The sequence below is a fragment of the Pseudophryne corroboree genome, chromosome 9 (assembly GCF_028390025.1).
Source record: "Pseudophryne corroboree isolate aPseCor3 chromosome 9, aPseCor3.hap2, whole genome shotgun sequence".
Classification (NCBI taxonomy): Eukaryota; Metazoa; Chordata; class Amphibia; order Anura; family Myobatrachidae; genus Pseudophryne; species Pseudophryne corroboree.
Window position 1 is genome coordinate 324,617,277 of NC_086452.1, and position 26,969 is coordinate 324,644,245.

At 46.2% G+C, this 26,969-nt stretch overlaps 1 pseudogene; it reads right to left on the reverse strand.

Annotated features, from left to right (window-relative positions):
- Positions 1-19,023: 19,023 nt before the first annotated feature.
- LOC134958949 (5S ribosomal RNA) lies at positions 19,024-19,142 on the reverse strand (annotated as a pseudogene).
- Between the last annotated feature and the right edge of the window lie 7,827 nt (positions 19,143-26,969).

Below are 26,969 nucleotides of genomic sequence, written 5' to 3' on the forward strand. Positions count from 1 at the left end.
ACACCCACCGCAGCCCTTGTCACACCTCCTGGCAAGGCACGCAATAAGCCCTTCATAAATTTCAGCTCCAGGCCCATGTGGACCTTAATCTGGCACTGGGCAGATGTACTGTATTAACCTGGAGAAGGCATAGGGAAGTGATAAACCAGTGATAAATGCAAGTTGATAAACACACCAGCCAATCGGCTCCCATATGTAAATTAACAGTTAGGAGCTGATTGGCTGGTGCATTATCACCTTGCACTTAACACTGCTTTATCACTGGTTTATCGGTTCCTTATGCCTTCTCCAGGTTAATACGTCTACCCCACTGTTTCATCACATCTGACCAGGGTTGGACTGGCCCACAGGGGTACAGGGGAAACCACCGGTGGGCCCCACTGCCCACCTCCTCCTCTATGGATCAGGTCCCGACTGTGCACTTGAATTGTACTTTATACATATTATCTACAGTGCATTGCAGTTATTAATATGGTACATTATCATGCATGCACTAGCAGTATTTACTATATATATTTATTGTGGGGTCCATACCATGTTAGCAAGCCTCTGTGGCAGCTGGCCACACCACTAAGCATGGGCCTTTATCTCTGCATCCCCCCGGTGGGCCAGTCCGACACTGCATCTGACTACTCACCCTGTAGCTCGGAGTGAGTCTCCCACTGCTCCCACCATGACTGACTGCTCCCCCACGCAGCTCACTCCCCCGCTCCCACCACAGTTCACCTCTCTACAAAACTTCAAAAAGACTCTGAAGACCCTCTTCTTTACCAACATTGAGAATGTTATGTCATCATTATGCATGTCGACAGTCTGCATGTCAACATAACATTTATCTACTGTTAAAGTACTAACCTACCCTAAAGGCAGCTTAACCCTAAACCTGTAATGCTCACACAATATAGATATAATGGCCATGTTGAAATTAAAGTTGAGATACCGATGAATCAGAACGCGTATTACATATTCTCTGTATAGCATTGTGTAAAATGATTAGTGCCATATAAATAAACTATACTTGATAATAAACAAGCCAGCAATAAGCGTAAAGTTGAAGTTCAGACTCATTCAGACACAGTGTATAGATGATGTAATGCCATATAAAACAGATTGCCTCCAGGCGTGAAAAAAAATAAACTTAAATCCCTAGTATTAATGTTAAGAGTACTTAATCCTATTGGGAAAGGAATCAAATATGTAACATGAGCTGCTGGATGGCTTTATTTGTATTTTATTGTGTAATTGTGCTATATTTTAGAGTAGACTGTTTTACTTACTATAATGACTAAAAATAGTGAACATTTAAAGTGAACATTACAATTATAGACCTGGTGAATTAAATGTAAGGCCTTATCTCTGCAGTTCAGTAGTTGACTTGATGTCATCCTATATTACATTTTTACGTCTGCATATTTCCTTATAAAAAAAAGTTTGCTTGTTTGTTTTTTTGCCAAGACTGCCATCTTGTGGTCATCAACAACATTGCAACATGCAGATATATTCACTAATTTTTCATATTCCTTGATCAACAGTTGTTTGAGTTACTCATTAAATGATTGATTTAAAAATTAAGGTATTTTAAAGGAAACAAATATTCTGTCCATAATTTTAGAAATTGTCCATTTTCAATACAATGATATTAGTATATATCAATACAGTTGAATAAAGTAACGAAATGGTCACCCAGAGTGCTGGAATACACCATGGCCCTCATTCCGAGTTGTTCGCTCGCTAGCTGCTTTTAGCAGCATTGCACACGCTAGGCCGCCGCCCTTTGGGAGTGTATCTTAGCTTAGCAGAATTGCGAACGAAAGATTAGCAAAACTGCTACTAAATAATTCTTTGCAGTTCTGAGTAGCTCCAGACCTACTCACAGATTGCGATCAGCTCAGTCCGTTTAATTCCTGGTTTGACGTCACAAACACGCCCTGCGTTCGGCCAGCCACTCCCCCGTTTCTCCAGACACTCCCGCGTTTTTCCCTGACACGCCTGCGTTTTTTGGCACACTCCCGGAAAACGCTCAGTTACCACCCAGAAACGCCCCTTTCCTGTCAATCATTCACCGATCAGTAGTGCGACTGAAAAGCGTCGCTCGAACACCAGCAAATCTACTAAGTTTTGTGTTAAATAACTTAGCGCATGCGCTCTGCGTACCATGCGCATGTGCAGTTAGCAACAAATCTCAGCATAGCGAAAATCGGCAACGAGCAAACAACTCGGAATGACCACCCATATGTGGTATATCAATTAAGACAATGTCCCAGTGCTTTTAATATATCAAATATGAGGGCATATCTAATTAAGCGCATTAAAAAAATATTTCCTGCAGTGCGCAAAAATTTGATCACAGGGATTTTGGGATTCAGACACGTGTAATTTCTATAGAAATTAGCAGGTTTTTTTTATTGCAGCTTCAGAACAGGTGCAAATTTAGGTTTAAAAAAATGTAAGTAAAAAATGTCGGCACTTGGTTAAGAACTCCTGGGACATCCCAAACCCTAATAACTAATTAGGCAGAAGGAAGTTTTCAATTAGCTTAATTGTGCCAATACTGTAGTTCATTATTGGGGTGAAATTCTGCAAAGTGTATAATAACTGGTTAAAATATGTTGTCCAGGCATTATGGTGGCAATGTATGGATGGGGGAGTTGTTTTTAAGATTAATCGTGACCTCAAATTAGACCAAACGTAATTATTTTAAACTTTGTTGTATTTATTAAAACAAAAAAGTGCTTTTTATATCATATTTTTACTGCAATTAAAACATGCACAAATCTAACTTTTGAACTATTTTAAAAGCACTAAATGTTTTTCTTGGTAGTAATATATGTATATATGTTGCCCAATATTTATTTGGTGATTTTTTTGAGAGTACAGGTGGTTCACCCCTTTTATTTCTATTTTTCATATTTTATTTTATTTTTCTGTCCTGTATAGGACACAGATTGTGTACAGCCTGTACCAGTTTGCCAGCATTTACTGAGTGTCTGGAGGAGCTATATGTGCCTGCTGCAGTATGCAGAGGAAGGCGCCAAAATGCCGCTGGTCCCACTCTGAGGTAGCGCCGCCCGAACCCAAAAATGGTGCCGGAGCTACAGAGTTTTTTATACTGGCAATGTCTCCTAAAGTGCTTAAAAACATCATGCAAGTGCTAGTTTAAGCCACCGCTAGCCAGTTTACACAGGGGGCTCTAGAGGGTCCCCCCAGGAGGGTCTCACATGCCCTACCCACTTTCAACCACACCATGAACCGGGGGACCCCCCTAGCAGGGCCCCCGGTGTGTACTCATCACTGTCGTCACCTTCAGGAATCTGTTAGGGGTGTGCGGCGTGCTGCGATTGCGACAGCTAAGGCGCAGTGCCCTGCTGAACAAACAACCTCTCAGGACGGTGGTCCTGCAGCGGGGAAGCGGCTCTGACACCTCACAAGGCCGGTGACCGCCTCCCCTAACTCCCATGGTGCAGGTATGCTGTTGCCCAAACAGCATGCCTAAAATAATAAAAGTTTAAAAGAAACTGAAGAAAACTCTCTGGAGCTGCAGAGATGTGCATCCTCTCCTGAGGGCACTTTTTTCTAAACTACCTGTGGGAAGGGGCATAGAGGGGAGGAGCCAGCACACCCAGAGAAGAAATTTGAAGTGCACTGGCTCCTTTGGACCCTGTCTATACCCCATCGTACTAAGTCTCCCCAATATCCCTTATGGATGCTAGAGAAAAGGATTTACCGGTAGGTAATTAAAATCCTATTTTCTCATGCCTTGGTAATGAAAAACGGGTTACGATAGCAACGTTAATTTTGCGGCAAAAATCTTGTGGCCAATTGGATATGAACTATGGTGTATTCCAGCACTTTGACCCAACTTTTCATTACTTTATTCAGCTGTACCGACCAATATCCTTGCATTTAATACCTTTACAGTGTCCACCAATCATTTCAGATTCTGAATTCAGAATATGAATTTGGGGACAATTTTTTTATTGTAAAGTTATGATTGATCCATTTAGTGTTACGGGAAATCTCAATTGATACACTACCATTCACATTGTGCTATTAACATTTGGAACTTTCTCTGCTGCTACGTGATGCTCTATTGATAATGAGATACTACATATTCTGCCAGCTGATTGATTTTAGTGGTATTATATATAAACCTTTCTATTTACAGACTTTACCTATTTACATCATATTAATACGACACCTAGTATTTAGTCATTTTCACTTATACACAGCACCCATAAATCACTGGTGGGTGAGTGAGCCCTGATTTTAACCCTATTTGATCGTATGACATTGGGAGCAATTCAATTGTGCCAGGCTCCCCCTACTGAGTGTCTATATAAATGGGCGCCCGACGGAGAAATTTCACACATTTTTTTTCTCGCACCTACAGAGGCTGCAAGAAAAAATGTGACTGCTGCGATTAATGGGCGTCTGATCGGAGCAGAATCGAATTGCTCCGACAGACGCCCATTCGTTTAGACACCCAGCACGGGGTGCCTGGAACTTTTGAATTGCCCCATTGTGAGGGAGGTAACCTCACACATTAAGCTTCTCCAATCACAACCTCCACCTGGACCTTACCCCTACCTATTTATTTAGGAACTGATCATCACAGAATTTTCCTGACCAAAATGACTCAAGCACAGTGGTGACATATAAGCACTGAGAGTGGGACAATAGGATTTTAATTACCTACCGGTAAATCCTTTTCTCATAGTCCGTAGAGGATGCTGGGGTCCATATTAGTACCATGGGGTATTGATGGGTCCACCAGGAGCCATGGGCACTTTAAGACTTTAAAAGTGTGGGCGGGCTCCTCCCTCTATGCCCCTCCTACCAGACTCAGTCTAGAAACTGTGCCAGAGGAGACGGACAACTTCGAGAGAAGGATTTTACACAGATAGTGGCGAGATTCACACCAGCTCACACATACAAGGAAAACCAAGCTAACCAGCTTGAAAACTCAGCAACGGCTGAACAATATTACTTAACCAAGTAAGAAAAAACAGTACTTAACCAAGAACAAAGCAGTACTGAACTAAGTAACCACTGCAGGATCATGAAGCGCTGGGCGGGCGCCCAGCATCCTCTACGGACGAGAAAAGTATCTACCGGTAGGTAATTAAAATCCCATTTTCTCTTACGTCCTAGAGGCTGCTGGGGTCCATATTAGTACCATGAGGATGTACCAAAGCTCCCAGAACGGAAGGGAGAGCGCGGAGGCTCCTGCAGAACTGATTGGCCTCTGAGGACCAGGAAGTTTGGTCAAAGTATCGAACTTGTAGAACTTTGCAAATATGTTCGACCCAGACCAAGTAGCCGCTCGGCAAAGCTGTAAAGCTGAGACACCCTGGGCAGCCGCCCAGGAAGAACCCACCTTACGAGTAGAGTGGGCCTTAACAGATTTTGGACACGGCAATCCTGCCGTAAAGTATTCATGCTGGATAGTGACCCTGATCCAGCGAGAGATCGTCTGCTTAGAAGCAGGACACTCAATTTTCTTGGGATCATACAGGACAAACAGAGAGTCCGATTTCCTGTGATGAGCAGTCCTCTTCACATAGATTTTCAGAGACCTTACAACATCCAAGGACTTTGATGAAATTGAGGAGCCAGTAGCAACTGGCACCACAATAGGTTGGTTGATATGAAAAGCCGACACAACCTTTGGAAGGAATTGCTGACGTCTCCGAAGCTCAGCTCTATCTTCATGGAAGATCAAGAAGGGCTTCTACAAGACAAAGCCCCCAACTCCTACACACGTCTAGCAGAAGCTAAGGCCAACAAAGTGACAGCCTTCCACGTGAGAAACTTGACCTCAACCTCCTGTAGAGGCTCGAACCAATCCGATTGGAGGAACTGTAACACCATGTTAAGATCCCAGGGTACCGTAGGCGGCACAAAGGGAGGCTGGATGTGCACAACCCCATTCAAGTAAGTCTGAACCTCAGGGAGGGAAGCCAGTTGTTTCTGGAAGAAAATGGATAAGGCCAAAATCTGGACCTTTACAGATCCCAACTTCAGGCCCATATCCACACCTGCTTGCAGGAAGAGGAGAAACCGTCCTAGTTGAAACTCCACCGTAGGAAACTTCTTGGATTCACACCAAGATACATACTTTTTCCAAATGCGATGGTAATGTTTAGACATTACTCCTTTTCTAGCCTGTATCAGGGTAGGAATAACCTTGTTCAGAATGCCCTTCCGAGCTTAGATCTGGCATTCAACCTCTATGCCGTCAAACGTAGCCGTGGTAAGTCTTGATAAGCGAACGGCCCCTGCTGCAGCAGGTCCTCCTAAAGAGGAAGAGGCCTTGGCTCTTCTAGCAGTAGATCCAGAAGATCTGCGTACCAAGCCCTTCTTGGCCAGTCCGAAGCAATGAGGATTGCCTGAACTCTTGTTCTCCTTATGAGTTTTAGAACTCTTGGAATGAGTGGAAGTGAAGGAAACACGTACACCAACTGGAACACCTACGGAGTCATTTGGGCGTCCACCACAATGACTTGTGGGTCCCTTGACCTGGAACAATACCGCTGAAGCTTCTTGTTGAGACGAGAGGCCATCATGTCTATTTGAGGCACACCCCAAAGATCCGTTACCTCCGTGAACATCTGCGGATGGAGTCCCCACTCTCCCGGATGGAGATCATGTCTGCTAAGGAAGTCCACTTCCCAGTTGTCTACTCCCAGAATGAAGATTGCTGATAGCGCCAATGCATGTTTTCTGTCCAGAGGATGATTCTTGTTACCTCTGACATTGCAGCTCTGCTCTTCACTCCACCGTGTCGGTTTATGTAAGCCACCATCGTTACATTGTCCGACTGCACTTGAATGGCTCGATCTCACAGAAGATGGGCCGCTTGGAGAAGACCGTTGTAGACGGCTCTTAGTTCCAGAATGTTTATTGGAAGGCTGGATTCCAGGCTTGACCACCTTCCTTGGAAGGTTTCCCCCTGAGTGACTGCGCCCCAGTCCCGGAGACTTGCACCGTGGTTAGAAGTATCCAGTCCTGAATCCCAAACCTGCGACCCTCCAGAAGGTGAGGTAGTTACAGCCACCAGAAGAGTGAAATCCCAGCTTTCGGCGACAGACGTATTCTCTGGGGCATGTGAAGATGAGATCCCGACCACTTGTCCAGGAGATCGAGTTGGAAGGGCCGAGCATGAAACCTTCCGTACTGTAGAGCCTCGTAGGAGGCCACCATTTTCCCCAGAAGGCGAATGCACTGATGAAACGAAACCCGGGCTGGCTTCAGGACATCCCGGACCATTGTTTGTATCACCAACGCTTTCTCCTCCAGAAGAAACACCCTCTGCACTTGCGTGTCGAGGACCATTCCCAGAAAAGACAACCTCCTGGTCGGCTCCAAATGTGATTTTGGAAGATTCAGGATCCAACCGTGTTCCCTGAGCAGATGAGTCATGAGAACAATGGACTGCAACAACCTCTCCCTTGATGATGCTTTTATCAGCAGATCGTCCAGATATGGGATTATGTTCACCCCCTGTCTGCGGAGGAGAACCATCATCTCTGCCATCACCTTAGTGAACACCCTCGGTGCTGTGGAGAGGCCGAATGGCAGTGCTTGGAATTGATAGTGACTGTCTAACAGTGCAAATATGAGATAAACCTGGTGAGGCAGCCAAATCGGAATGTGGAGGTACGCATCCTTGATATCCAAGGATACCAGAAACTCTCCCTCCTCCAGACCTAAAATCGCTGCTCTGAGAGACTCCATTTTGAATTTGAACACCCTCAGGTAAGGTTTCAACGATTTCAAGCTCAAAATTGGTCTGACCGAACCATCCGGTTTCGGTACCATGAAAAGGTTTGAATAACCCTAGGTTTGGATATGAGGTAGAACTGGGACAATGACCTGTGACTTTTTCAATTTTAGTATGGCTTCCTGTAGGATAGCCCTGTCTGTCAGCAAAGCTGGCAAGCCTGATTTGAAGAATTGGTGAGGCGGGAGTTCTTGAAACTCCAGTCTGTACCCCTGGGACACAATATCCTGTACCCAGGGATCCAGGCCGGATGATACCCAGACGTGGCTGAAACGTCTGAGTCTCGTGCCCACCAGCCCCTCCTCAAGGCTTTGAGGTCCACCATCATGTTGAGAATTTTGAGGAACCAGAAGCAGGTCTCTGGTCCTGGGAGCCTGCGGGTGCAGGCTTTTTGGACTTTGCACGACCACCTCTAAAGAAAGTGGTAGAAGGCTTGGACTTTTTTGTCTTAGCGGTCCGAAAGGACTGCGGCACAGCTGAAGAAAATGGTTTCTTCATAGGAGTAGCAGAGGGAAGGAAAGGTGACTTACCCGCGGTTGCTGTGGAGATCCACACACCCAACGCTTCTCCAAATAGAGCCTGACCTGTGTAGGGTAGGTTCTCCACACTTCTCCTGGATTCCGCATCTGCAGACCATTGGCGTAGCCAGAGTCCACTGTGGGCTGAGATCGACATGGAAGATATCCGTGCAGTCAGCGTACCCAGGTCCTTCATTGATTCCACCATGAACTCCGCAGAATCCTGTATATTACATAAAAACAATTCAATGTCACTTCTATCCATTGTATCCAAATCCCCTAGTAATGTGCCTGACCACTTTACTATGGCTTTAGAAATCCATGCACAGGCAATAGTGGGCCTTAACGCCACTCCTGAAGCAGTGTAAATGGATTTGTGTGTAGTGTCAATCTTACAATCAGCCGGTTCTTTTAACGTGGTAGATCCAGGGACAGGTAAAACCACCTTTTTAGACAGTCTGGAGACAGATGCGTCAACAATGGGTGGATTTCCCCATTTTTTCCTATTTTCCTCAGGGAAGGGAAAAGCAACCAGAACCCTTTTTGGGATCTGGAATTTTTCTCAGAGTTTTCCCAGGATTTTTCAAATATAGAGTTTAATTCTTTAGACGCAGGGACGGTTAGCGAGGCTTTCTTATTGTCAATGAAGTAAGCCTCCTCAGCCTGCTCAAGTGTGGTGTCATTAATGTTTAACACATCTCTAATGGCCTTAATCATGAGCTGCACCCCCTTTGCAAGGGACGCTGCCCCCCTCAGCACATCCCCATCACCGTTTGCAGTATCAGAATCGGTATCCGTGTCATCTTGCATAATTTGGGCAAGTGCACGTTTCTGTGGGAACATGCTAGGGGATTTTGCAGGAATAGGGACAGAGCCTGACCAAACTGCCATAGACTTCTTCAACACCTGAGTTTCAGTCTCAGTATTAGCTACCCTAGTATAGATCTGAGAGATCATTCCTTTGATAGAAGTTAACCACTCAGGTTCAACAATAGGAATCTGAGACAAAGCATTACAATCCTGTGTACATGGAATGGATCCCTCCTGAGAGGAAACATCTTCTGCAGCATATGACACAGAGTCCCTAGACATGGCTATGTGAGATATTAAACACACACACACACACACACACACACGGAAATGTCAGACACAGTTTCCCCCTAAGTATGCCACAGAGAGACACAGAGATTGGAACCAACCCACACATAGCGTTTTATGAGGTAGAACTAATGAAATTACCAGCGCTGTCTGTTTACCTTAATAGACTACACAGACTTTACACAGCCTCCCCTCCCTTCTACAACCTCCCTGTCAGCATCTGTTGTACAGGAACTGCAGGCAGGAAAATGGCGCTGAACGCTGCTGGGTCCGCTCTGAGAAGCTCCGCCCCCGAACATGGCGCTGCTTCCCGCTCTTCATTATATTATACTGGCCTGAGGATTTCTGCTGGCAGCGATCCAGGGACCCTGACAGTCTTGCTGACCAGTGTAGGGTATAGGCGCTGGCTCAAGGTGCCCCTCACAGCGCCGCACTATGTACCGCTGAGCCCCGGAGCACAGTTAATACTGCGCTACCTACCCTGTTGCCGCCATCTTCCCACTCCCCACGCTTCCCACTCCCCACACTCGCCACCGAAGTCTTCTCTCCTCTGTAAGGGGGTGGCGGCGTGCTGCGAAAGTGGGCGGTCGCCTGGAGCGGCTAACAATCAGCACCCTCAGGAGCTCAGTGTCCTGTCAGCAGAGATAGTGGCTCAGACCCCGCAGGGCGGACACTACTCCCCCCTCAGTCCCTCGAAGCAGGGAGACTGTTGCCAGCAACCTCCCTGTAAAATAATAAACTCTAAAAAAAACTTTTACTAGAGAATCTCTGGAGAGCTCCCCTAGCTGTGACCGGCGTCTCCGGGCACATTTTCTAAACTGAGTCTGGTAGAAGAGGCATAGAGGGAGGAGTGAGCCCACACTCTCAAACTCTTAAAGTGCCAGTGGCTCCTAGTGGACCCGTCTATACCCCATGGTACTAATGTGGACCCCAGGATCCTCTAGGATGTAAGAGAAACCTAGATTGTTGGGGTGCCTTGAGGACCAGGTTTGAGAACTTCTGTAATAAGCAATAAGGTTAGATCTCTAAGGCAGTGGTTCCCAAACACTGGGCCTAATTCAGCATTGAACGTAGCTGCGGCAGCATTCACATGCTGATGCCCTGTGAAGTGTGCACACGTGCAGAAGCCGCACTGTGCATGCGCACACCGTGAGATGCAATGGCATCTCACATCTGCAAACACCTCTGTCTGATTGAAAGGCAGAGGCGTTCGCACGGTGTCAAGGTAGTGTTGGGGGGGCATGGTCCGGGCAGGTAACCATCTGCCTAAGCTGCTAGGTTGAATAGGTAGAGGGCTACTCTAAACATGTGAAAGCATCACCGCCGTGCAATGCTTTTGCATGTGTGCGGGGAGGGCTGGATCCGGCATGTGGGGCGGATTGCCTTGTGCTGGGCGAATCTCCACATGTCAAAGTACTGGATCGTAGATCGGTAATTTTTCACACAGCTACGATCCATGCACAGTGAGAGCACTAACAGTCCAAGTTTTAAGTATATCCATGCTTTGTCACTGGTGACTTCATTAGTGCCTCAACCAATGTGATTTGACCATCTGTGCTGAGCCACGTATATCTTCAAAAGCTTGTTATTGCTCCTTGAGGACGGAGTTTGGGAACCACTGGTGCACGGTGTCCAAAATGTCTTTCAAATAAAGATACCTATTATCGGGTCAAACTTTTTTAATTAAATTTTTGCAATACTTCTATGATGCAATAAATAATGTATATATTTTTATAGATCATTCTCTCATCTCTACTTTTTTGGAAGAGTTAGGCTGTTAACTTTTTTTATGTTTTGAAATATACCAGCAGCGTTAAAATGTTGTCACTAGCTCCACCTGTTTTTTTTTTTCAGAACAGCAATAACTACCTTTAATTTCAAGAGTTTATATTGTGGATCTAATTTATTATTTATTACCAGTTAATTACATAGTGCACACGTATTCTGCAGTGCTTTACAGAGAATATTTGGTCATTCAAATGAGTCCCTCTCCCAGTGGAGCTTACAATCTATATTCCCTACCACATGTACACACACATATTCACGTTAGGGTTAATTTTTGTTGGGAGCCAAGTAAACTACCAGTATATTTTTGGATTGTGGTAGAAAACCGGAGTACCCAGAGGAAACCCACGCAAGCATGGGGAGAATATATAAACTCCACACTGTTAGGGCTGATGACCTCAGTGCTGTGAGGCAGTAATGCTAACCTTTACACCATCCGTGCAGCCCGATCTAATGTTTACAGACACAATTTATATTATACAGGTTGAGTATCCCATATCCAAAATGCTTGGGTCCAGAAGTATTTTGAATATCGGATTTTTCCGTATTTTGGAATACTTGCATACCATAATGAGATATCATGGCAATGGGACCTAAGTCTAAGCACAGAATGCATTTATCATTCATATACACCTTATACACACAGCCTGAAGGTAATTCTAGCCAATAGTTTTAATAACTTTGTGCATTAAACAAAGTTTGTGTACATACACACAATTCATTTATGTTTTATATACTCCTTATACACGCAGCCTGAAGGTCAATTAATATAATATTTTCAATATTTTTTTTGTATTAAACAAAGTTTGTATACATTGAACCATCAGAAAATATACGTTATGGTAAGAACTTACCGTTGATAACGGTATTTCTCCTAAATCCACAGGTTTCCACAGGATAACATTGGGATATGATGGAGCGACAGCGGATTGGCACCAAACGATCACAAGCTTTCTGGCCTCCGAGAATGCACCTGGCTTGTCAATATAATCCCGCCCACTGACTCAGTCAAATCAGTTGTTTCCAAAGCATTTAGGCAGGAGCATTATGTAGAACCCTATTCAGGCGAAAACAATCATGCACACTCTTTCATGCAAAAGGGAAAAGTTTAGTGAGTATAAAGATTCTCAAATCAGGTGCGTCAGGGTGGGATCCCTGTGTAAACCTGTGGACATAGGAGAAATACCGTTATCAATGGTAAGTTCTTACCATAACGTTTATTTCTCCGGCAGGGTCCACAGGTTATCCGCAGGATAACATTGGGACTTCCCAAAGCAATTTTTAGTGGTGGGGACGCTCCTGATTAATAGGAGAACCTTACGCCCGAATTGAGCATCATGAGAGGCAAAGATATCCCAGGCATAATGTCTGATTGAATGTGTTTATTGGAAGCCATGTGGCTGCCTTACATATCTGTTCTGCTCAAGCACAATATTGTGCTGCCCATGAATGACCTTCCTTACATGTAGAGTGAGCAGAGACATTAGCCGGGACAGGGAGATCAGCTTAAGAATATGCTTCTGAAATCGTCATTCGAAGCCATCTTGCTAGCGTCTGTTTAGTAGCAGCCCATCTCCTCTTGTGAAAACCGTAGAGGATGAAAAGAGAATGTGTCTTTGTAATGGCACTGGTACGATCCATATAGATACTTAATGCCCGGACTACGTCCAGCGACGCATCTCCCACAGAAAAATCCAGATTCCTGAAAAACCAGGACCATAATATCTTCATTAAGGTGGAATATAGATCACCCCTTAGGAAGATACCCAGACCTAGTTCTGAGAACTACTTTATCTGGATAACATCAGAAAAGGAGATTAACATGACAGCACTCCTAAATCCGACACTCAGCTGATGCCATAGTCAGCCGAAGAGAATTTTAGCTGTCAACCATTAAAATACAGTTCACTTAGTGGTTTAAACAGAGCAACTTGACAGGCTTTGAGGACTAGATTTAGATTCCCTGACCCTGTAGTAGGAAAAGGGAAGGTTGAATGCGCAGCATTCCCTGAGAAAAAGTGCGCACATCCTGCAATTTGGCATTTTTCTTTCGGAACCATACAGTCAATGCTGACACTTGTATTTCCAAGGAAGCCACCGCTAAACCTTTATCTATTCCTGTTTGAAGGAATGCTAAAACCCTGGAAACTCTGCAAGATTTCGGGTCCATACCTCTTTCATTGCACCAATGCATATAAGCTTGTCTTATTTGGTGATAAATACGAGTCAAGGAAGTTTTTCCTTGCCCTGAGCATTTGTGAGAATCCTCTGGACCTCAGTATATAGATTTCAAGAGCCATGCCATCAAAACAGTTGATCCAGATATCTGTGATAATCAAGGACCCTGTCTTAGTCTGGGCGTAGAGGAAACAGAAAAGGTATTCAACATTATCTGCGGATCCGTATACCAACGCCTTCTGGGCCAAGCCGGGGCTTATTAGAATCCCAGCATCTTTGTTGTATTTTCCTCACTATCCTGAGTAGCAGGATGATTTGAGAAACACATAAGAGAAATAAAATTCCCCTTAAAAAAGACATCCACAAAGATCATTTCCTTTGTTACTGACCCGATTATGGCTCTTTGTTGTTCAAATGGGACACCATGAGAATTATCTCTGGCCAAGTCCATCTGTCTACCCAAGTCTGAAACGACTTTAGGGTGCAAAAGACCATTCATTTACCTGAATGAGGTGTCGACTGAGAAATCAGCTCTTCAGTTTAGGACTCCCGGAACAAACCCTGCGGACAAGGCTGGAAGATGGAGTTCTACACACTTTAGTATGTGATTTACCTCCTTTCTTGCTATTTATCTACGTGTTCCTCACTGAAAGTTGAGGTACACTACTGTCCTTTCCTTGTCCTTGCGGATCTGGACTGATCTTCCTTTAGGAATGTCCCGTGCCTGAATCAGGACCCAGTATATGGCCCAAGGTGCTAACAGGTTTATTAGCAGGCAACTTTCTTCTGTGGCCCATAGTCCCCGGAATCATCATCTTCCGGACAATGGCCCCCACAGCCCTGAAGACTGACCTTTGTTGTCAGGAACTCCCAACCTGATATCCAAAAAGGTGTCCTCTGGCCTAGATGGAATGTCTGTAGTCCCCAGGCTACTGACTTTCTTACCCTTTCTGCCAGTACCACGTACTTGTTTGTGTTATATGGACAGCACCTGGTGTTCCCAGGTGGTCTCCCTCCAAGTAACTACCAGACCCCACACTACTTAGCTTGCAAGATCAGGTGAGATTAGCTATATCCAGTGTGGTATGGCTGTAGATGGTTATTGTCCATCTGGCCCACATACACCCCCTGGTATTCACAGGTGGTCTCATCAGAGAATTTAACCAGGCACAACACTGCTTAACTTCCAACATAAAATGAGATTGGGCATATCCAGTGTGATGCGGCTGTAGATGGAGGAGATGCTGAAAAAGTTTTGAGTGGAATTATGCCCACTCCATCATGTGTATTGTTAACACAATCAAACCCATCATTCGCATTGCTGCGTGAATTGATATTGTTTGACATTGTAACCACTCTCCTAGCTTTGCCTTGGATATCTTATGTCACGGAACCAGAGATGATCCCATTTATGAGCCACCTGTGCCTCTGCAGACAAGTTATTTGTATGTTGTAGATGACACAGCCCCTTCCTGTATTTGTGTCAGGATAGGAAGGTGGTCAAGGTATGGCAATTTTTTTAGCCTCTACTAACAGAGATAAATTGCCATAATCATCTTGGTAAATACTCTGGGGCTGTGGCTAACCCAAAGGGTGAGGCCTAACTGAAATCTTGCTGAAGGATGTTAACCTTGAGATAACACTAATGGGCAGTGTTATAGGAGCCTGAAGGTAAGATTCCTGACTTATCCAGGAATATGATATATTATATTGTCTGAATGCCAAATTGATTTCTCACAAATATTTAAAATGCCTGCTCTAATATATATTGTAAATGCCTGCATCTCTTATTACCATATCCCATGAATGTGCGCTATACATCGCAAAACACTGCATCCCATAAGAGAAGACAATACATCCACACATTATCTGAGTTCCAAAGCTCATTGATGTATATATTTGTTATTAAAAGGATATGGATTCAATAGTGTGGCCGGAGAGGCTCCAGCCACGTGGAAAATGGCCGCCGCGGCACTGAAGGGGTTAACCCCTAGTGCCCGACGCCATTTTACAGACAATGGGTGCTTGGCGCCAGATTTGAAATACTGTGGGCGCTAGGCGCCGTGTTGTATAGATGTGTAAAAAAATGTATTTTAAATGTGTGCCGTGGTCCCGGACCTCTCCGGAGACCACGGCAGTGAGGGCAGCCCCCGGCGCACTGAGCAGAGTGTGCGCGCCGGGGGAGAGGGGGACTGCTGCAGCCGGGAGATCAGCTCCCGCTGCAGCCATCGGGTGTGCGCCGCCGGAGTCCGGGAGCTCCGCTCCCGGCAGTGGTGAGCACAGCCCCCCGGCGCACTGAGCTGTGTGTGCGCCGGGGGGGAGAAGGGTGAGCCGCTGCAAGTGGGAGCTCAGCTCCCGCTGCAGCGCGCTCCGTGGTTGCCTCTGCTGGGGGGCCGGGAGCTCTGCTCCCGGCGCCTCAGCCCATCAGAGGTGGCCCGCCGCAGCAGCCGGGACAAACGTCCCGGGCTGCTGGGCAGAAAGGGGGGGTGCGTCGCAGCCAGGCTCCCTGCCGGACGCTGCGGCGAGGACACCAGATCTCAGCGCCGCATACAGGGGACCGGGCTAGCCGGCCCCCTGCACGGCGAGGCCACCAGAGTGCGCAGCTCATGGGGGACCGGGCTAGCCGGCTCCCTAGCGGCGGGGGGATGATTAGGTTGGTAAGTGCTGGGGTCCGGGAGCTACGCTCCCGGCACCTCAGCGCTGAAACAAGCCAGAGCCACAGCGGCCGGGACAAATGTCCCGGGCCGCTGGGCTTCGGATCAGGGGGGTGCGCCGCTACGTGCGGCGAGGCCACAAAGTGAGTGCCCCACTGGGGGGACAGGGAGCGCCAGCTCCCTGGACCCCAGAGGCAGGCAGGCAGGCTGGAGGATGGGGGAAGCCAGCCCCATACCTCCAGCACAGACAGAGTCCTAGCAGCCAGGCTGCAGGACTAGGGGACAGGATGTAAAAAGAAAAACAAAGACATTGTTTTAAATGTAATAACATGTACAGTGTGTTTTAAATGTGATGTATTTAAAGGTAAATTGCACTTACTTGGTTGTATGTCCCAGGAGGGGGGAATCCATGGCTGTGCAGGCTGATGGATTCTCCCAGACCTTTTCCCCAAAAACGGAATACTTTCCCATCCAGCCTCACACTTTGAAGGGGCATTGGGAGAAAGAGAAGAAGCTCATCTGTGAAACAAGCTGAGTGGTTTTCTGGAGCTCCATGGAGATCACCCGTAGTGGCCTGGAAACCTGGACCGGGGAGCTAGGCTGCCCAGCTCTGGAGCCCAAATCCAGGCTGCAGGCAGTGGGCTGGGTCCCGGGCAGGTTTCTGGAAGTCAGTTTAGGAGGGAAAACTTCCCCCAGCCTAGACTGAATGGCACCGGGGCGTATCCTGATCCTCCAGGATGGGACAGTCATAGGAGAGTGACCACTCCCCACTGTCCATAGAGAACAATGTTAGCTGTGCATGTGACCAAGGCATGCACAGCTCATGGATAAACATTGATTGGTTGTACACCACAGGGCGGGCTTACCCCCTGTGGTAATGTGTATTGGAGTGGGATAAAAGGAGGGCAGTTGGCCCATGGAAATTGTATTGTACCATCTTTATTCTGCTGAAACATCTGATTGTATGCTGTTGCCCCTAGCAATAGGGAGGAGCCTTTTTAAAGGTTATCATTGAGCAAATAAACATAATTGCCTCAAGAAGACTGCTTCATCTTGTGACCTACAGGGTTATGCCAACCATAGCCCCGTCCTCCGGCTGTCCAGGGAAGCACCTAACGTCTCCAAGTTCCGCCTTCCGCCAGCTACCGGTAGAGGCCTAGCAAGTGGCTAGTGGGGATTCGTCAACACCACACAGGTGTGGTAAGGCAGTGCGTCGGCACATACAGAGCAGAACCGTGGTTCCAAACGCCACGGCAGGTTAGGAGTTTGGTGGTGGCAGCATAAACCCGCCCACAGCGCAGTGGGTGGAGTCAGTAACAGGCGGTTACTGACGGTAAGCGGGAATCCCCTATGTGGTCAGGCCTCGTGTGACCTAACCTTCCAATCTGTGCGCAGGAGACGGGACGCGAAAGCGGCGAGTGCTTTCGTACGGGACCGTCCTGTCACAAATATATATTACAAAGTACAGTATACCTATAGTTACATGATTACAACTCACACAGTAAACAGTTAATACATAAAGTTACATACAGTTACATGCCATTACATGCAGTTTCAGTTACAGGCCAGCGATACAATTACCATTCCCTCCAATGCATCTTATGTCTCTCTCTCTCTTAGTAAATAAATACAGGAACTGATCTGCCAGCAAGTCCATCATCGTCTCAGACCTTACAGCCACTAACTTCCTGTGTGGTTAATGTGTTATCTAGTTTCTGGGGGAGGGATACACGATGAGTCACCAGTTCCTTTGTATATGGTAATCAGGTTCAGCCTTGAAGACATCCAAAGGGCTGGCCTGAGTTTCCTGTCCACTGTCCTAATAAGAGTGATTTTAGCTTTTATACATGTAAACATAATTCCGTGTTGCAATGTCCTACAACTTCACAACAAGCATCAAATGAATCTACACATCAATCTGGTTGCTTCAATAGTAAACATGACCGTTCTATCTGGTTTCGTTCAAATAATACACATTTATGACATTACTTCATTAGATACAATTCTAAATCATCATGATGTCTGGCGCTTGATACCACCACAATTATGTACTGCATGAAATAAGTGTCGAATCCATCTCTGTGGCATGTCCGTGTAAATGCGTGTGTTACCATATATTGCTGTGCTCTCTGCGCGTATTTGCAAGTATAGCGACTTATATGTGTGTAGTTTGTATGTTCTCTTTATGTAATATTTTTTTTTACTTCGACAATTGGCTCCCCACCCAACTATGGAGTTGCCTCCACGTGAACCGTGTTACCCAAATTTCTCTATTTTTGAAATTGATAATGGGGCGAGGGATTGTTTTTAACCAAGGTGGGACTAAACACCCTCCCCCCCATCCCCGATTGTGCATGGGTTACTGGAATGACTATTCCAGACAAAACATTTTCTGAATTGCTTCAGGCCAATCCCTTGCCTACGCCTCTACCCGAGATGGGCTGAGACCGAAACCTTTTAGGAGAATGGTTCCAGAAGGGAAAGTATAACCTTAGAAATACAGCTTCTTGCACCCAGGCATCTATCTGTAGATTGCTATCACATCTGTGCAAACTGAAGAAGTCGGCCCCTTATCCTTCTAGAATCCGCCAGGAGACCCACACCATCCTGCTGATGGCTTCTGGTTTGGAAGCTGGCCTCTGGTTGCCTTTGCTTCTTTGCCTTACCAAACTTTATTGTATTGGGGCTGTTATGTTCCTTTATGACCGACAAGGCCAAACCAGACCCCTAGACTTGGGGTTATATGTGGAAGGAAACGTGACCTTCTTGGAGTCTGTTTCTGACTCTGGAATAACTGTTAACTCAAACAGAAAACTTCCAGCCAAGGCAAAAAAAATTCCAGAACCTTCTTAGATTCTGAATCAGCTTCCCATGTATGTGAACCAAACTGTTCTTGAACAGCGATTGTTATGCTGATGCCCTAGAACATTAATGGCGATATGAGCTATATGGGATTCTTACTCCCTTGCAGGCGCTGAAACCTGTCTTCCAGTACCTCAGCCCAATGTACCTACAGCACCTGGTATTTCAAGGTGGTCTCCCCTCCAAGAACTAACCAGGCCAAACACTGCTTAGCTTCCAAAATCTAGTGAGATTGGGCCTTTCCAGTGTGGTGTAGCCATAGATTTCAAGGTGAAGTCCTGGCTGGCCTTATGCTGCTCCCAGAGAAAGACAATATGGTCTTATTCTTTTGATGACAGAGGCCCTATAGATTTTTGCATTATCAAATGATATGCATATCTATTTTGGGAGGCACTTCCCTATTTTAAACAGTCCCTAGCTTGAAAAAGATATTGGAATCCCATTTACCGGGCATTCTACTTTATTGGGTGTAACCCAAACCTTTTTCCTGAATTCTGCCCTCGTGCAGAGGCTGTTTTTGACCCAGGTGGGTCATTTGGGACGTTTTAAACAGAAGTGCCTTATTTTTTACCCCAGGTTCTTCTGCCTCTATTGACAGACTAGCCTATTTTTGCTCTCATTTATTCAGCTTATTTATTTAGCTGATATCTTTTACCTATTCTTCGTATGCTGAAGTAGAGTATATAGAACTTTCATCGTCTGATGATTATCATGTGTAGCCTGTGAAGTCGATGATTTATCTACATTTGGTCATCAGCTTGTCTTATTCGAGACGCTGTTGGGGATATACCACAATCAGTGAGCAGCATGTGTTAATGCTATAAGAATTAACATTTCAGCTAAACTGTACAAGGTCTGTGCAAACATTGCCTCAATGGGTCTATCTATACCTGATGTAATCAGGAATGTATTATGCTAAACAGCAAATCATTTTTACACATAACCATCCTATACCAGATCATAGAGGATAATACAGTTTTTGCCAAACAACAACATATGAGTGTTTCTGTCAGTGTATGCCGCCCTTAGACATGATAAATACTCAGCACCTTCACAGTGTACTACGCAATTTGTGACTGTAATCACTTTTCTTTAAAGTGATATGTGTGACCTTTCCCATGCACCTGCATTAAGGATCAGAAGTATCAACCGACAATCATTTATTATTATTAAGTCAGCATTACACTAGCAGTCAGTCACATATTATACATATATATATATATATATATATATATATACATCCATCATATGAGCAGATTATCAACTACGAACACATCTCAAAGCATGTAGGAGTACATATAACTGAATTCTGTTCTATACAGATCTTTAAAGTATTCAGATGCATTGCGAAGAAAACCACAGCAATGTACATAAAACTCATATGCAATAGGCACTAAACCTAACTATTCATACTAACAAAAGTAGATAGAATTTTAGTGCTGTATAACCCGTACTCAGTAGAGTGGGATACAGGGAGATTTACCCCACTTCCAGGATCGATCAATACATTAGCGAACGCTGAGTGGATCCAGACGCTACTAGTGTACACTGCGGCTCCGGTCATTATTTGAGGACACAGACACTCAGTGAACGTTAGTGCATGCAGACGATCATGTCTGCGACCCAGTCTTTTAGCGGTAAACCTTAGTGTATACAGACGCAGTGGCCTATGCTGCGACCGAGTACCCTCGTGGTAGCGTCTGAGACGGAAGTGAGGCAATCAGTTCATAACTGGTCATGAACTGGGGGGAGGGGCGACCAGGAGAGCGTCTGACTCCCCACTGCTGACATCAACCCTAGGGATCGCAGCCTCAACTAATCCTGGCGCATTTTGATCCCTAGAGCCTAGCACTAGAGCACCCGTGGTGGTGGCGCGCCAGCTACTGTTTGGTAGTCCCCTCCCAAAACAGTGCGGCTGTGTCCGTATTCCCCTTCTAAGCGGAACCGATGCCTTACCTTCTCCCCGTGCTCCGGCCACAGCCTGGTAACGTCTGCTGGACCTGCTAGTAATATCCGACACAGACGCCCTTTGAGACAGCACTTGTACTGTAGGTAAGCGTTGTTGCGACCCGGCGGAGAGAGGTTGGAGCGACTCTTTCCAATATGCGTGTAAGACGCTGTTAGGAAAGATCACTCAAAAAAATAGGATTTTAATTACCTGCTGGTAAATCCTTTTCTCGTAGTCAGTAGAGGATGCTGGGGTCCATTTTAGTACCATGGGGTATAGATGGTTCCGCAGGAGCCTTCGGCACTTTAAGACTTTTTAACAGTGTGAACTGGCTCCTCCCTCTATGCCCCTCCTCCAGACCTCAGTATAGGAACTGTGCCCGAGGAGACGGACATTTTCGAGAGAGGAATTACTATTAAAATTGTGGCGAGAATCAGACCAGCTCACACCATACATAAAAACATGTCAGCTAACATGTCCAATAACATAACTCATGCCAAGCAGCATGTATAACGCAACAGCAACAGCTGTCAACATCTGAACACATGCATGCAAAAAAGATAAACGCAATCAGCAGGAAAAATTAGCACTGGGCGGGCGCCCAGAATCCTCTACGGACTACGAGAAAAGGATTTACTGGCAGGTAATTAAAATCCTATTTTCTCTTACGTCCTAGAGGATGCTGGGGTCCATTTTAGTACCATGGGGATGTACCAAAGCTCCCAGTATGGGCGGGAAAGTGCTAATGTTCCTGCAGAACTGACTGACCAAATTTTAGGTCGTCAGCAGCCAAGGTGTCAAACTTATAAAACTTAGCAAATGTGTTTGCACCTGACCAAGTAGCAGCTCGGCAGATTTGCAAAGCCAAGACACCCCGGGCAGCCGCCCAGGACGAACCCACTTTCTTTGTAGAGTGGGCTTTTACCGACATCGGTAACGGCAATCCTGCCGTGGAATGAGCATGCTGAATGGTACCCCTGATCCAGCGCGCAACAGTCTGCTTAGAAGCAGGACCCCCAATCTTGTTGGGGGCACAGAGGACAAACAAAGATTCTGTTTTCCTTATCCGAGCCGTTCTTGTAACATAAGTCCTCAACACTCTGACGACATCCAAGGACTTTGAAACGGCTGAGGTGTCAGAAGCCACTGGCACCACCACAGGTTGGTTGATATGGAAAGAAGACACAACCTTCGGAAGAAAGTGCTGACGTGTTTTCAGTTCAGCCCTATCTTCATGAAATATTAAATACTCTTGTGTGATAGAGCTCCTAATTCAGACACTCATCTGCCTGAGGCCAAGGCCAACAGCATGATCACTTTCCAAGTGAGAAACTTTAACTCCACCTCTTGCAGAGGCTCAAACCAGTCCGATTTAAGGAACTGCAACACCACATTAAGATTCCATGGCGCCGAAGGAGGCACAAAGGGAGGTTGGATGCGCAGAACCCCCTTCATGAACGTCTGGACCTCAGGCAGGGAAGCCAACTGTTTCTGAAAGAAAACTGACTAGGCCGAAATTTGAACCTTGGTAGACCCTAATCTCAATCCAGCATCCACACCCGCCTGTAGAAATAGGAGAAGTCGTCCTAATTGAAACTCCACCGCATGAGACTTCTTGGATTCGCACCAAGATACATATTTTCTCCAAATACGATGGTAATGTTTGGACGTTACCCCTTTCCTGGCCAGAATAAGTGTGGGAATGACTTCATTGGGAATACCCTTACGGGCTAGGATCTGGCGCTCAACAGCCATGCTGTCAAACGCAGTCGCGGTAAGTCCTGATAAACTAATGGCCCCTGCTGAAGCAGGTCCTCAGGAAGAGGAAGAGGCCGAGGATCTTCCAGTAATTACTCTTGAAGATCTGGATACCAGGCCCTCCTTGGCCAGTCTGGAGCAATGAGGATTGCTCGAACTCTTGTTCTTCTGATGATCTTGAGAACCTTTGGGATAAGTGGAAGTGGAGGGAACAGATACACCAACTGAAACACCCACTGGGTCACCAGTGCATCTATTGCTATTGCTTGTGGGTCTCTCGACATGGAACAATATCTCTGAAGCTTTTTGTTGAGGCGTGATGCCATCATGTCCACTTGAGGAAATCCCCAACAACTTGCCACCTCCACAAAGACTTCTGGGTGGAGGCCCCATTCTCCTGGATGGAGATCGTGTCTGCTGAGGAAGTCTGCTTCCCAGTTGTCCACTCCCGGAATGAAAATTGCCGACAGAGCTTTTGCATGTCTTTCTGCCCAGAGGAGTATCTTTGTCACCTTGGCCATTGCCACTCTGCTTTTTGTTCCGCCTTGACGGTTTATGTAAGCTACTGCCGTTACATTATCTGACTGGATCTGTATGGGACGACCTTGAAGAAGGTGTGCCGCTAGATGAAGACTGTTGTACACAGCTCTCAACTCCAGAATGTTTATGTGAAGGTGAGTTTCTTGACTTGACCATCTTCCTTGGAAGCTTTCTCCTTGCGTGACAGCTCCCCATCCTCGGAGACTTGCATCCGTGATCACCAGGATCCAGGCCTGAATCCCGAACCTGCGTCCCTCCAGGAGGTGAGAAATTTGTAGGCACCACAGGAGCGAAATACTAGCTTTCGCTGACAAGGTTATTCTTTGGTGCATGTGGAGATGCGACCTGGACCACTTGTCCAGTAGGTCCCACTGGAAGACCCTGGCATGGAATCGGCCATATTGTAGCGCCTCGTAAGCAGCAACCATTTTCCCCAACAGGTGAATGCACTGATAAATTGATACTGTTCCTGGTCTTAAAAGTTGTTTGACCATGCTCTGGATCTCCGGTAGAAATACTCTCTGTAACTCGGTGTCCAGTATCATTCCCAAAAATAATAATCTCATTGTCTGTTCCAACTGGGATTTTGGAAAGTTGATGATCCAACCGTGCTGTTGAAGCACCCTCAGGGACAATGCTATGTTCTGCAGTAGCTTGTCCGTGGATCTCGCTTTTATGAGGAGATCGTCCAAGTATGGAATTATGTTGACTTCTTGTTTGCGAAGGAGAACCATCATCTCCGCCATCACCTTGGTGAATATTCTTGGAGCCGTGGAGAGCCCGAACGGTAATGTCTGGAATTGGTAGTGGCAATCCTGAACCGCAAACCTCAGGTATGCTTGATGTGGCGGGTAAATGGGGACATGCATGTAAGCATCCTTGATGTCCACTGACACCAGAAAATCCTTTTCTTCCAAGCTGGAAATCACTGCTTTCAAGGATTCCATCTTGAATTTGAACCTTTTCAAATAAAGATTCAGAGATTTTAGGTTTAAAATCGGTCTGACCGAGCCATCCGGCTTCGGCACCACAAACAGGCTTGAATAAAAGCCTTGGTTCCTTTGTTCGGCAGGAACCAAGGAAATTACTTTGTCTTGACATAATTTGTGTATTGCGTTCAGGACATTTGTGCTGTCCTGAGCAAAAAGTGGCAAGGCTGATTTGAAAAATCGGCATGAGGGCAGGTCTTGAAATTCCAACCTGTAACTTTGGGATACTATCTGTAATATCCAAGGATCCAGGTCTGAGTGAAGCCAGACCTGGCTGAATAATAGTAGACATGCCCCCACCCGATCGGACTCCTGCAGAGGAGCCCCAGCGTCATGCTGTGGCTTTTGCAGAAGTAGTTGCTGACTTCTGCTCCTGGGAGCCTGACGGTGTTGTAGATTTTCTACCTTTTCCTCTCCCTTTTCCTATGAAGCCTTTTTGTACTTGTTGGGCCGAAAGGACTGCATAGTATGAGAATAATATACTTTTTTAGCCGGTGCAGCTGCCGACGGCAGAAATGCTGACTTGCCAGATGTAGTAGTTGATATCATGGCATCTAGTTTCTCTCCAAAGAGGGCCTCACCATTGTACGGGAGCGCCTCAATATTTCTTTTGGATTCAGCGTCAGTATTCCATTAGCAGATCCAGAGCGCCCTGCAAGCTGAAATTGCCATAGCAGAGGCCCTTGAGCCCAGTAAGCCAACGTCCTTCATAGCCTCAACCAAGTAACCTGCAGAGTCTTTGATATGACCTAGAATTTGCAGCATATCATCTTTATCGACCGTGTCAATTAACAATTAAATTGTCTGCCCACTTTTCCACTGCGTTACCTACCCACGCAGAAGCAATTGCGGGCCTGAGTAACGTACCCGTAGCAACATAGATGGACTTTAAAGTCGTCTCTAATTTGTGGTCAGCATGTTCTTTTAATGAAGCTGACCCTGGGGCAGGTAAAATTATTTTCTTTGACAACCTAGAGACTGGGGTGTCTATCACTGGGGGTGACTCCCACTTACGCCTATCCTCTTCAGGTAAAGGGTACGCTACCCGCAACCTTCTAGGGATAACAAACTTCTTTTCCGGGTTAGCCCAGGATTCCTCAAAAAATAAGAATTTACTCACCGGTAATTCTATTTCTCGTAGTCCGTAGTGGATGCTGGTAACTCCGTAAGGACCATGGGGAATAGACGGGCTCCGCAGGAGACTGGGCACTCTAAAAGAAAGATTAGGTACTATCTGGTGTGCACTGGCTCCTCCCTCTATGCCCCTCCTCCAGACCTCAGTTAAGGAAACTGTGCCCGGAAGAGCTGACACAACAAGGAAAGGATTTGGAATACAGGGTAAGACTCATACCAGCCACACCAATCACACTGTACAACTTGTGATAACCAAACCCAGTTAACAGTATGAACAATAACTGAGCCTCATGCAACGGATGGCTCATAACAATAACCCTTTAGTTAAGCAATAACTTTATACATGTATTGCAGAGAGTCCGCACTTGGGACGGGCGCCCAGCATCCACTACGGACTACGAGAAATAGAATTACCGGTGAGTAAATTCTTATTTTCTCTGACGTCCTAGTGGATGCTGGGAACTCCGTAAGGACCATGGGGATTATACCAAAGCTCCCAAACGGGCGGGAGAGTGCGGATGACTCTGCAGCACCGAATGAGCAAAGGCAAGGTCCTCCTCAGCCAGGGTATCAAACTTGTAGAACTTAGCAAATGTGTTTAAACCCGACCAAGTAGCAGCTCGGCAAAGCTGTAAAGCCGAGACCCCTCGGGCAGCCGCCCAAGAAGAGCCCACCTTCCTTATGGAATGGGTTTTTACTGATTTAGGATGCGGCAATCCTGCCGCAGAATGAGCTTGCTGAATCGTGTTACAGATCCAGCGAGCAATAGTTTGCTTTGAAGCAGGAGCACCCAGCTTGTTGGGTGCATGCAGGATAAACAGCGAGTCAGTTTTCCTGACTCCAGCCGTCCTGGCTACATAGATTTTCAAAGCCCTGACTACATCTAGTAACTTGGAGTCCTCCAAGTCCCGAGTAGCCGCAGGCACCACAATAGGTTGGTTCAAATGAAACACTGATACCACCTTAGGGAGAAATTGGGGACGAGTCCTCAATTCTGCCCTGTCCATATGGAAGATCAGATAAGGGCTTTTACATGACAAAGCCGCCAATTCTGACACACGCCTAGCCGAAGCTAAGGCCAATAGCATGACCACTTTCCACGTGAGATATTTTAGCTCCACGGTCTTGAGTGGCTCAAACCAGTGGGATTTCAGGAAATCCAACACAACGTTAAGATCCGAAGGTGCCACTGGAGGCACAAAAGGGGGCTGAATATGCAGCACTCCCTTAACAAACGTCTGAACTTCAGGCAGTGAAGCCAGTTCTTTTTGAAAGAAAATAGATAGGGTCGAAATCTGGACCTTTATGGATCCTAATTTTAGGCCCATAGTCACTCCTGACTGTAGGAAGTGCAGGAATCGACCCAGCTGGAATTCCTCTGTAGGGGCCTTCCTGGCCTCACACCAAGCAACATATTTTCGCCATATACGGTGATAATGTTGTGCTGTCACGTCTTTCCTAGCCTTTATCAGCGTAGGAATCACTTCATCTGGAATGCCCTTTTCCGTTAGGATCCGGCGTTCAACCGCCATGCCGTCAAACGCAGCCGCGGTAAGTCTTGGAACAGACAGGGCCCCTGCTGTAACAGGTCCTCTCTGAGAGGCAGAGGCCATGGGTCCTCTGAGATCATTTCTTGTAGTTCTGGGTACCAAGTTCTTCTTGGCCAATCCGGAACGATGAGTATAGTTCTTTCTCCTCTCTTTCTTACTATCCTCAGTACCT